At 43.3% G+C, this 13,129-nt stretch overlaps 1 non-coding gene across 1 annotated transcript; it reads right to left on the reverse strand.

The window, feature by feature from the left end:
• Positions 1-8,691: 8,691 nt before the first annotated feature.
• On the reverse strand, positions 8,692-8,763 carry trnad-guc (transfer RNA aspartic acid (anticodon GUC)). The gene has a single exon. It is a non-coding gene; the product is annotated as a tRNA-Asp (tRNA).
• Positions 8,764-13,129: the final 4,366 nt, after the last annotated feature.

The raw sequence follows: 13,129 nt of genomic DNA on the forward strand, positions 1-13,129 counted from the left end.
GAAGAAGCAAAATTTCCATTTTATCCATCCCAACTGGATAGCACACTTTCGAAGTATTCCCAGCCTTGTGTTGCTTGGGACTGTAGAATAATAAATGCATGAAACTTCCACTGTCAGCTGTGCCTCAGCAAGAATTATAGTTTCTTCACAGTTCATTATCAAACAGAAAAGCTGCCAATCAGAAAATGTGTGATACAGGCATCCCAAACCAGCTCAGGTCTTTTCTCCCAGAGACTAGAATGTCAAGCAAAGAGAAGACTGCATTGATCTAGTTCTGAGTGTTCTCAATTCAGATGGTGTTGTGTTGGTTAGGTCGAGCTCATATCTCTCGTAGAGGCGAGAGGTGGAGACAATGGAAGCAATGGGGAGACTAGGGCAAGACCATGGCAGAATCTGCCGGAGGTCACAAGATGCAAAGGGAGGAGTAGGATGTGTCCCTGAGAGCTCCTGGACTAGGATGAAGGAAAAACATGAAAAAACTGAATTTAGAAGATGTTAAAAGTATAAAACGAAAGAATAAAGCCCCTACCAGAAGATGGGAAGAAATAACTCTAAACAGAAAACAGTGTCCAGAGCAGCGAGGGTAAAAACAGCCTGCCTCGGCAACAGCAAGAAGGTAATGGGCTTGGAGCCTCGACAGCAGAAGCACTGGTCCAACATGGGGTGAGTCCCCAGCACTCGCCCAACAGAGTGACGGTGGGAGAAGTTGGCAACCACAAGAAAACCAGCAACATGGTCAGAGACCAGTTGGCAGCAGGCATCAGGCCAGCGGAGGGGCTGAGACAAGGTCAGCCGCCTCGAGGAGATGAGCGCAGACTCGGAGCCCGGCCATGGATCAGGGGAGGCACCAATGAGCACCTCAGCCAGCTCGTCCAGTGACGAGGGCAGAAATTCCCCCCTCCCGAACAACGACAGGTGGCAGAATGAAAAGAGGGGGAACACGGGAAGCAGCAACCCCGAGATGCAAAGAGTGGCCTGGGGAAGTCGGGAGCAACGGGAGTGGTGTGGAAGCTGGTGCAGTCAAGAGGGAGTATGGTATTGGGCTGCACAAGGTAACCAAGATGGAGGGGCAGCCATGGAGCCATCACTATGGACAATTCTAGAGGCAATGGAGACTCTCATTGGACTTGGGCAGGAAAACGAGCCAGTTAAATGTTAAGTTGGACAAATGCCATTCAGTATTAAATGCTTTGCAAGGGAGGGTAACAGAATTGGAAGAAAGTGTGGTGATATGTAATTACACCACTAGCTCACCAGGGGTCATCCCAATAACCTTGTATAAAGCAGTCCAGAGCTATAGTCAAGCCTTCCATGTTCATCTTGCAGAGAGACAAGACCTCTTAGTGTACATATTAATTTATTAAATTGTACTGACAATAACCACACCAGCAGTCTCATTGTCAGTACAGAAAGATCAGGAAATAATGAGGATAGGATAGAGCAATTGGAAAATGCAGCTACAGCATGGGGTTGGAATGGGGGCGCTTATGGCAAAGAATTTGATATTCTTGAAAATTATAGCCGGTGCAACACACTTCAAATAGTGGGATTAAAGGAGAGAAAGCCCATACCCTTCTTTCAACGCTGGCTACCGGAGACTTTGAGGAAGGAAAGCTTGGGGAATCGGTGGAGATCGAAAGGGCTCATTGGTCCTTCTTTGCACGCCTGGGCCCCGGAAAAGGCCTCACTCAGTGCTGGCAAAGCTACTGAACCACCAGGTCCGAGAAAAATTTTTAAGAGCAGCAGTCGCGAGGGAAAAAAGCAAGGGAAGGGCCCTTGGAGCTCAAGGGAAATAAAGAGTTCTTTTGTCCTGATATCAATGGGTCCCTCCTGCATCAAAAGAAGGATTTGGAACCTCTGAAAAGGACGGCAAAGCAAAAGGGGCATGACTAAGTAATCAGATATCCGGCAGACTTGAAAATAGTAATGCTGGGAATAGAGAGGAAATTTTTCTCAGACCCAAAAGAAGCTCAAAAATTTGTCAAACAACTGGCAATATGTAACAATCAGCAACGGGAATAAAGCTCATGAAATAATGACAGTAAAGATGTAAATAAATGGTGTGGAAGTGGACAGCGGATGAAATGCGCTGTTAAATGTTAAGTTGGACAAATGCCATTCAGTATTAAATGCTTTGCAAGGGAGGGTAACAGAATTGGAAGAAAGTGTGGTGATATGTAATTACACCACAAGGTCACCAGGGGTCATCCCGATAACCTTGTACATAAAGCAGTCCAGAGCTACAGTCAAGCCTTCCAGGTTCGTCTTGCAGAGAGACAAGACCTCTTAGTGTACATATTAATTTATTAAATTGTACTGACAATAACCACATCAGCAGTCTCATTGTCAGTACAGAAAATGATTCCAGAGACTCGGGGAAGGTGCGTGGAGAGGAGAGGGAGGTAGATGGGTGTGAAAGGCACAACCTTTAATATAGATGGGGGTGGCGACGATGTGGGGATTCAGTCACCAGTGGGGGGGGGGGAGAAGGGGAGATCTGCGAAGGGATGCGAGGGGGAACGTATGGGGGTGGCAAGTCATTTTAATGGAGAGTGTTATAAGGGGTTGGGGTTTGTTGTAATATCTTGTGTTACTTTGGGTATTTTTTCTTTTTCTTCTTAAGTTGAATTTTTTCTTTATCTGTCCTTTTTGGGTTTGTGGTCTTCATTTTTGTTTTATCTTCCCAGGGTTTGTCCTTCAGACGGCTGAAGGACAAAGGATGGACAAACAATGATCGTGGGGGGGAGGAGGTATGGCAGCAAACACAAGCCTGCAAATCTCTGGGGCAATGGCTAAAAGTAAAAAGTATGTTAGTTTTAATGGTAATGGGTTGAAAGGGAGAGTGAAGAGAAAAAGGGTCTTGGCACACATTAAAAAAAAATGAGAACAGATCTGTCCTTTCTCCAAGAAGCACCAAAAACTAAAAAGGGGATGAGTGGCCCAGTAATAGTCTCCTCGATCAGCTCAAATGCAAGAGGTGGGTGGTAATTCTGATGGGGAAGAGTGTTCCAGTGAGAGTGCAGAATGTGATCACAGACAGAACAAGAAGATTTGTAATGGGGCATTGTCAGATATATTCAGAAACCTGGACCTTAGTAAACATGAACACCCCCAACTTTGATGATGAAAAGTTCATGCAGGACATTTTCCTGGGATTAGAAGAGGGAAAGGAAAACATTTTGTTTGGGGGAGATTTTAATTTTTGTTTGGATCCTGTCTTTGATAAGTCCACAAAGAAAATAAGCAAAACAAAGGCAGTGAGGGCTACCAATGAAGGTATAAAGGAGCTGAACTTGATAGACATGTGGAGGCAGAAGCATCTGAAGGAGAGGGATTATTCCTTCTACTCAAAACAACATGACTCCTACTCTAGAATAGATTTTTTCTTGGCTTCAGCCCATGTAGAGGATAGGATCATGGAGGCTGAGTACACAGCAAGACTTCCCTCAGATCATTCACCCCTAACATTAACAATAGAAATACCAGATAAGCGAGATAAAGGATACAGATGGTGTCTTAATTCATTGCTGTGACATATTCTGCGAGGCCAATTGTACCTCTACTCCAGGTAAATTCCTCCTATGGGATACCCACAAACCATATTTGAGAGGTCAAATAATTGAATACGCTAAAAGAGTAAAAAATAAAAGGATATATGAAGGAGGTGGATGAATTGGAACAGGAAATTACTCGTCTAGAAAAGGATTTTCAAAAATCAGGTTCGGAGGACCACTACACGGCTCTAACAAATAAAAAAACTGAAATACAATATGATCCAAACGTATAGTATGGAAATGGCCATAATGTGGTCAAAACAAAAATACAATGAATTGGGAAAGAGAGCCCACAGCATCCTCCTTTCTTAGTGGTTGAGGACAGGACAGACCTCAAGGATGATCCATGTGGTACAAACTGGGAATGGTTGGATCATCCATAAACCAAAATAGATTATTGAGACCTTCATGAAATTCTATGAGGGTTTATATAAATCAGAATTGACAGGGGAGTCCGATAAAGCCCGCAAGTTCCTGTCTAAATTAGTTCCCAAATTTAGACCCAGAAGAACAGGAATCGAGATCTTCCCTTCAGGGAAGAAGAGATAGGAAAAGCATTGAATTTGCTGCTGACTAACAAGTCTCCAAGGGAGGATGTGTTTCCACCTGAGTTTTATAAGGAATCTGAAGATTTATTGATGCCTCTTTATATGGAGGTAGTAGACCAGGCAAAGGAGGCCCACATCCTCCCAGAATAAGGGGTTGGCAGTTTCAGATAGAGATAAGGAGAAATTTCTTCGTTCAGAGGCTCGGAATCTTTGGGATTTTCTAGTTCAGTGGTTCTCAACCTTTTTCTTTCCGCTCACATACCACTTTAAGTAATCCCTATGCCATCAGTGCTCTGTGATTAGTAAGGAATTGCTTAAGGTGGGATGTGAGTGGGAAGAGAAGGTTGAGAATCACTGCTCTTGACCCAATTGTTACTGAAATATTTTGCTTGAGAAAAATTGACATTGGCCCATTTCCTTTGGAGCTATGAAACCGTGCACACGACAAGTCAATTAGGTACGATTAAAACAGTGGTTTTCAAACTTTTTCTTTCCACGCACAAACCACCTTAAGCAATTCTTTACTAATCATGGAGCACTGATGGCTTAGGGAATACCTAAAGTGGTATGTGAGTGAAAAGATAAAGGTTGAGAACCACTGGTCTAGTGCAAAATGCTGGGGAGACAAGGTCATGAGAAATAGGAGCAGGAGTTGGTCATCTGGCCCATTGAGCCTGCTCCACCATTCAGTAAGATCATGGCTGATCTTGCCGTGGACTCAGCTCCTCTTGCCCGCCTGTTCCCCATAACCCTTAATCCCCTGCTATTCAAAAATCTACCTATGAATAAGAGACACAAAGCCTGCAGATGAAGGGACTCAGTTGGGCAGGCAGCCTCCGAGGGTAGAAATAGTCTTGATAAAGTTCCCAATCTGAAACACTGACTGACTATTCTTACCCACAGATGCTGCCTGAGACTCAGCAGCTCATTGTTTGATCTCTCTCCCTCTGCCTTAAATACATGCAATCTACTGCTTCCTTGGGAAGGGAATTCCACAGATTTGATGCTCCCTGACAGAAGTTTTTCCTTTTCTCTTATCGTAAATCTGCCTGAATTTTGAGGTTATGCTCTCATTCTAGTTTATTGTTTATTCAGAGCTAAGACAGACAGATGTCCAGTTGATTGGAGAATCAAATTGATGGGGGACAGCATGAAAGTAGAGCCATAATTTGGATCGGCCGTGATTACACTGATTAGAGACCGGCTTGAAGGACTGGCTAGTCTCCTGCTTCTTTTTTCCTAAATTCTCATGTCCTTTCTGAATTTTACTCGGCAATTTATTGGTCTCTAAGACAACAGTTTGTACCGACTGATGGCACAATAAAACCCTATGGCATCATGGTTGGAAGGGAGCCAGGATATTGTTACTGACCAGGCGAAGACGTCCGCGGTTAATTGGTCATCCATCATATCCACTGTAAACAGTACCTCTGCGTCGAAGAAGCAACCTGCCTCTTTCCCCCAACCCATACATATTCAGAGGAAAATAAAGTAATTGTTCCTTTGAATGTTGTGTTAAACAGGGTGATTGATGGCCATATTAACTTTTCTGTAAAACTCAAACTGCAAATATTAATCTCAGTGCTGTTGATTTTAATTTACCACTCAGCTCTTGTGTGGAAAGAGTTGGATGAGGTTGATTAAGAAATCGCAACCTTGCATGGAATTGAGTTCATTGTTAATTTGTAATATGATTAAAACCCAGCTTCCAAACACAATTATGTTTATGCTGCAATGCATGTAATATTCTATTTTTAAATTGGTCAATACAAATCCACAGCATTGACCTTAATTAGATTCCCTGCAATGACTGAATTCCTTTTTCCTGGTTTCTTACCTCTGTCACATCAACTCTGATGAAGCAATGTCCCTCCAATGTATCCTTCTTCCTGAACTGATCATTGTCCACCATAATTGGCAGACCCCTCAACTTTACCCAACCCTCCTCCCACACCCAGTCCTACTCTCAGACCCTCACCTCCACCCTTCGAGTCCTGGTCCCCACAAATTCCTGGTTCCCATGAGTCAGTCTCCAGCAGCCCCCAGCCTGTGTGGGTCCTTCAGCCTCTGGTCCTCTTGCTAGACCTCTGTCATAGTCTCCTTCCCTCTTGGGTCATCTCCCAGGCTTCTGCTTGATGGGGTGGAGGGGATGTTCTTCTGCTCTGGTGTCCGCACCAGTCTGCCGATTCCCCAGAGTCTGCACCCCTCATGGTCCTCGGCCAAGCATATGCACTGACTTCCATGGTCTCAGAGATGTTTAAAAAAAAACACCACTGGCCCCTTTAAAGCCTGTCTGGGGCAGTCAGCATTATGACCAGGCAGTAGGACCCCACGCAATAGCACAGTGTCTCCGCTCCTCGCTCCCCTCCTCGCTCCCCTGCAGCTTCAGCACTGCCACCATATTCAATTGCAAGGTTCAATTAGGTTCAAAGAATCATTGGAGGACCACAGCAGGTTAAACAGCATCATGGATACAAATGGTCAGTCATACTTCCTATTGTCAACTGACCATTTCTACCTATTTCTGAACCACTGAGTTCCTCCAGTAATTCTTTGTCTGCTCGATTCCAGCGACCGCAGCCTTTGCATTTCTCAATTAGTTTCAATCCTAACCTTGGGCGCTAACTTTGTGTGGAGCTTGAATATTCTCCCTGTGACTGTGGGGGTTTCCTCCAACTGGTTGAGTTTCCTTCCATCTCATACAAATGTGAAGGAACAAAAATGGCCACTCTCCATTGCACATTAATAACTTGGTAATGGAAAGAATAGAGAGCACCAAATTCCTTGGAATCTACTTAACAAGTGACCTATCCAAGACATGCCACATCTTCTCACTTATCAGGAAGGCATAACAGCAGTGGCATTTCCTGAGAAGACTGGAGTGGGGAAGGATACCAGCCACTATCCTGTCAACTTCCTACAGGACCTCTATTGAGAAATCCTGGCTGGCTGCATCACCGTATGGTATGGTTGCTGTAGAGAAATAGGTCAGAGATCAATTCACAGAGTGGCGGAGAGGATCAGTGGCATCTCCCTCCCCCTCAATGACGTGATCTACTGGGATCATTGTCCGAAGAGGGTGCACAAAATCATTGAGGACCCCTGCCACTCTGCACACAGCATCTTTCAGGAAAGATACAGGAGTATCAGAGCCAACACCACCAAGTGGAGAAGCAGCTTCTTCCCTCAGGCAGTGAGAATACCGAACGACTAAAGCAACTGCTCACACTGACCATCCAAGACTCAACTGTTTATTAAACAATATTTATTTTTTTTATATAGGTGTAGAGAATATTAGTCCTGCGTATGTATTGCTTAACTGTATGTGTGTGCGTTTGCATGTTTTGCACCGAGGACTGGAAAACACGGTTTTGTCAGGTAGTACTTGTGCAATTGGATGATGAATAAACATGAAAATTGCATGTTGGCACATTAATTGGTTGTTGTAAATGGCCCCTAGTGTGTGGGCTGTAGGTAGGTGATCAAATCTGGGAGGAGATGGTGGAAACAAGAATAAAATGGGTTTCAGTAGAGTTTGTGATCTATTGATGCTTAAAGGGCCTGCGAAGACCATCTTCGAACCACCTGGTGAAAAGTCGTCACTCTGCAACACTAACTCTATTTCACCTCTCCACAGATACTGCCTGACCTGCTGAATACATCAAGCATTTTTTGTTTTGTCGCTCTACTTTTGAAATTTGATCTCTGTCAGAAATGTGACCCAAAGAAAATGTGCACACAGCAAAAACCCATAAATAACCAATTTATTGTCAAAGGAGTGAGAGGAATCTGTGAATGAAAAATGTCAGAGTTTCTGAAATGATCACAGAAAACTTTCCAAATATTAAGCTAGTTAGTTGGACAAGATGTTGCTTTTGCAGATTTTTTGAGAGGGGATTTGATTTTGATTTAAGCTTCTGCCTCCTGGTGGGGATTAGAAAATATTGCAGCAGCCGATGAGTTGGGGCAAATATCAAGGCACAATTAGGCTGTGTACTTTTAAATTGTTATAAAAAGAACATTTTCTTGTTAGTTTTGCAGGTTATTCCCATTAATTCTGAGCAGATGACCTCCCTTGTGACGTTAGACGTGTAACATTTACCAGCTATGCAATAAAATATATTGCAAATGAGAAGCTGCAGATGCTCAAGTCCAATGGAACTTTAGGGCATGATTTTATATTTCAAGCTGCCTTTGTTAGACTTCTTTGAAATTTGAAAAATTTATTATAACGTGCTCTTTGAGAAAAACGATACTAAATTATCAACCAATTGCAGCGCCCCAAAATTCTTTGAAATCATCGCTGCATCATCTAAGAGGCAATTAAATCATCTGCTAAACCCCTTGACTAAAGTGAAGGTGCAAACATTTTGTTGGGAGGATACCAATGCTTCTTTCTGGCAATTTGATCAGGGGTTCATTCCATTTGAAACTGAAAGAGAATTGCAAAAGTAAAACTTTTGAGATTTCCAACTAAAGCAGCATCTGAGATTTTTTTTTAAATATGAATTCTTAAATAAAATTGTGGCAAACATGGCAGAAGTACAAGTTAAGCTGAAGAAGGGGGAGAGAGATAAAAAGATTTACACCTCCCCGGCGGGGAATTGAACCCCGGTCTCCCGCGTGACAGGCGGGGATACTAACCACTATACTACCGAGGATTTGGCATACAAAATTCTCTCCTGTAGTCCAGATTAGACAACATTGCTGAACTTTAGACCCAGTTTCAATTTTATAGAAAGTTTATTCTGGACAAATCCACAATAATCATTTAATCAGTTTCTTTTTGCATTAAAATGAAAACACATTTGGAATCCACTGCAGGAAATATAATTCTGTTAACAATCTTTAACTGGTGAAATTAAAGATTATTTGTTTATGAATTTACATTTAACAAATTGAAAATGATTTAAAATTCAGTTGTTGCTAAATTCCAAACTATTTGAGTTGAAGGGATAAGACTGGGACCAGGACATTGGGTAGAGCATCTAAAATGTAAAATATGTCTGTTTTCAGTCCATCTCCAATTTCATTGAACTGAAACGTTAACCCTGCTTCTCCCATCGCAGACGCTGCCTGCCCCACTCAGGTTTTCAGTGGCTTAATGTTAAGATTTTTGGAAGCAGGAGCAAGAGGTGGCCATTGGACCCATTAACGTTACGCTATGGTTGATCCAGCATTCCTAGTCCAATTTAAGATTCAGGGAAGTAGATTTAAGACACAGATAAGGAGGGACTGATCCTCCCGGAGAATAGTGGATCTGTGGAATTCTCTACCCAAGGAAGCAGTGGAGGTGACCACATTGAATGTATGGAAGTCAGATTTTTTTTTGCACATGAGGATTAAGGGATCTGGGGAACAGAAGGATAGGTGGAGCTGAGTCCACAGCCAGATTACCCATGATCCTATTGAAGGGAAGAGCAGGGTCAACAGGCCAGATAGTCGATTCCTGCTCCTATTTCATGTGTTCTTGTATGAAAATAGACATGGCTGCATTATGGTAAGATTAAAACGTTATAATGTGGTACTGAATATGCAACTCTAATTTTCTTTTGCACCTTCAGGTATTGAAGCATATCAGCTCCTGTCTGAGTGGTGACATTGATACATTCCAGATCAATGTGTTGGTACATTAATTGGTTGTTGTAAATGGCCCCTAGTGTGTGGGTTGTAGGTAGGTAATGAAATCTGGGGGGAGATGGTGGAAATATAACAAGAATAAAATGGGTTTCAGTAGGGTTTGTGATCTATTGATGCTTAAAGGTCAGCACAGGGCCTGCGAAGTCCATCTTCGAACCACCTGGTGAAAAGTCGTCACTCTGCAACACTAACTCTATTTCACCTCTCCACAGATACTGCTATCAGAGGTGATCAACAGCTCAACGGCGGATGCCATCTCACTGGCTCAACACAAAGCCCAGGAACACCTGGACAGTCTGTGAAAGTCAGCCTGTGCCGTAATAAAACAAACAGCAGAACACAGTAGAACCAATTAAGCATACAACAGTTTCTTTATTCAGCCTTGATGACGCTAGCGGGAGTGAAGGGTTCAAAGAAGTAGTTCAGTTACTCATTCTCTACACTGAACCCCATCGAAGCATATAGAGTGTTCGTCCCACCTTTATGCCACGTGAAACCCGACAAGTTTCACACGAGTTTCACACAGCTGGCGATTCTTGGTTTTACCACCTGTGGTGTCTGCAGACAGCTGGGAAATGTCAAGGTGTCCTTACTCTTGGTTTATTTACTTTTACTTCATTCTTTGTTTTGTTAGTTACAATCTCACTGCAGCTCAGGGAAGGTCATATTAGAAGATGATTACATTCCCATCCTGTTACAAGGCAACTACTGTTTTTTCTCGCCTAATTCATAAACCCTTTGTTAAGCATATTTGTTCTTTCACTGTAAAAATGCATTCATCAGGATGCTCTTTATCGACTACAGTTCGGCAATTAACACCATCGTCCCCTCAAAACTGATCAGCAAACTCCAAGACCTGGAACTCAACAGCCCACTGTGTAATTGGATCCTGGATTTCCTCATCTACAGTCCACAATCAGCGAGAATTGGTAAGAACATCTCCTCCACAATCTCCATCAGTACCAGAACACAACAGGGTTGTGTTAGCCCCCTGCCCTACTCACTTTACACTAAGACTGTGTGGCTTGATACCACAATAATACTAATGTACCATCAATAATTCACAAAGGGCTGAGTAGTGAAACATTCAGGCTTTTAATAGGTAAAGACCAGAATACCATCAAACAACCATCCACCTCCTTGACTGATCAGGGCAAAAGTAAGAGGGTGGCATGCAAGGGACTGTGAGTGGGATCGGTCTCTGGAGGGGTGTCCAGTCAGTAGCAGCTAATCATGGTATAACAGTGGTTTACCACATTCACTCCTTTTTAGGAAGAACCCTGTGGGGTGAGAACAAAAGAGAGTGAAATAATTGTACATATATACACATTTACGGATAAAGTCCATCTGGGGATCTCCTCTACAGCGAGTGACATGGCAAAGATTGAGGGATAACCATAATGTCATGATCAGGTTGAGCGATTGGCCTGTTAACACATTGCCGAGGAGTGGGAACAGGTGGGGGATGTAGCGGAGCATGGTGCTGGTACATAATTGGCAGCAATAGTAGCCTGGGGTAAGGGGTGGTCAGCTACAGGTTCAGGGACCCCAAAGGTTGGAGTGGGGGAGAGTGTGGAAAGTCAGTGGCGGTAGGGGGGATCCCGACGCTGCCAGGTCTTGGATTGAGACAGTGTCTTCCCGCCCATCAGGGAAGACAACATAGGCATACTGGGGGTTGGCATGGAGGAGGTGGACCCTCTCGACCGGTGGCCAGTCTTAGATTGCCTGACATGCTTGCAGAGCAGGACAGGACCTGATGAGGTAAGACAGACGGGCTGCACAGTCCCTGAAGGCAAACATCTGTTCATGAGGCGTGCTGCTGGTGGCCAAACATAAAAGTGACCGAATTGAATGAAGTGCATCTGGGAGGACTTCTTGCCACTGGAAGGCGTGGAGACCCCGTGACCTCAGTGTCAGGAGGATGGCATTTTCCCTCTCCACTAGCCCATTACCACTGGGATTGTAGCTGGTGGTCCTGCTCGTGGCGATGCCCCTGGCCAACAGGTACTGCCGCAGCTTATTGGTCATGAATGATGTACTCCGGTTGCTGTGGATAAAGCCAGGGTACCCAAAGAGCATGACGGTACTACAGAGAGCCTTGATAACAGTAATGTCAGGGCGCAGGATGGCGAAGGGGAAACAGGAATATTTACTCGATATTTGTCAAAAATGTATCTATTTCCTTATTCTTCTCTAGGGCCTCTGATTGGTATAATTGCTTATAAAAATGACTGAAATTGTCATTAATCTCTTGTGGTTTATATGAAATCTAATTATTTCCCTTCCTTGTTGCTATAATAATTCTTGCTACTTACTCCGTCTTCAACTACCAAGCCAAGATTTGTGAATTTTCTCACATAATTCATAGTATCTATGTTTTGTTTTCATTATGTATTTTTTCCCTACTTCGTATGTTTGTAACATATCATACTTTAATTTTTTTTCTCCGTCAATTGTCTTTTTTTCTCGAGGGAGTCACGTGATGGAGTAGTGGCCGGACAGTGAACTCCAGCCCTCTCCAGAAAAGTCAGGAAAAACAAAGGAAAACACAAAGGCACAGAAATAAAAGTTACAGAAAAGTGAGTATAAAGGTGGAAAGAAGATGGCGACAAAAAAAGAAAAATCAAAATCAACGGTAAGAAGAGAGGAAGAGAAGACAACGGAGGAAAAAGGTGAAGGCCTTACCTGTCCGAAGAGGCCCGCTGCGGAGAGAGAAACCCGCTCCCTCAGGTCGGTAAATAATGGACTACAAAAATGGCTCGCTGAGCCGAGTAAAAGTGCGCAACCGCGCATGAAAAAAAACACACCGACGGGAGGGGGGACCAGCTGGGGAGTCGATCTCCACAGCCGGCAACGACAGCTGCAGAACACCTGCAGCAAGAAGAGACCACAGAAGACAATAGAAACAAGAAAGAAGAGAAGGAAAGGGCAACAAAGAAACAACAGATGGCCAACCCAGAGGAAGAGGAAGAGTACAGGGAAATAGAAGAAGAAAAGAAAGGCAAGGTAAAGGATATACTTTCTCTTATTAAGGGATACATGGAGTCATTGAAAGAATGGCAAACACAGGAATTTAATGATTTAAGAAAAAGAATAAACAACACAGAAGAGAAAATGAATAAAATAGATATGACCTTAACAGAAATGGGAAAGAAAATGGACAAGATGGAAGAGCGGGCAGTAGCAGCAGAAATGGAGGTAGAAGACTTAAAAAAGAAATTGGAGGAATCTAATAAAAAAACTAAAGAGACACAAGAACTACTAGCTCAAAAAATAGATACAATGGAAAATTATAACAGAAGAAATAACATAAAGATAGTGGGCCTTAAGGAAGATGAAGAAGGCAAGAATATGAGGGAGTTTATAAAAGAGTGGATCCCTAAGACC

This window comes from Narcine bancroftii, chromosome 7 (assembly GCF_036971445.1).
Source record: "Narcine bancroftii isolate sNarBan1 chromosome 7, sNarBan1.hap1, whole genome shotgun sequence".
Classification (NCBI taxonomy): Eukaryota; Metazoa; Chordata; class Chondrichthyes; order Torpediniformes; family Narcinidae; genus Narcine; species Narcine bancroftii.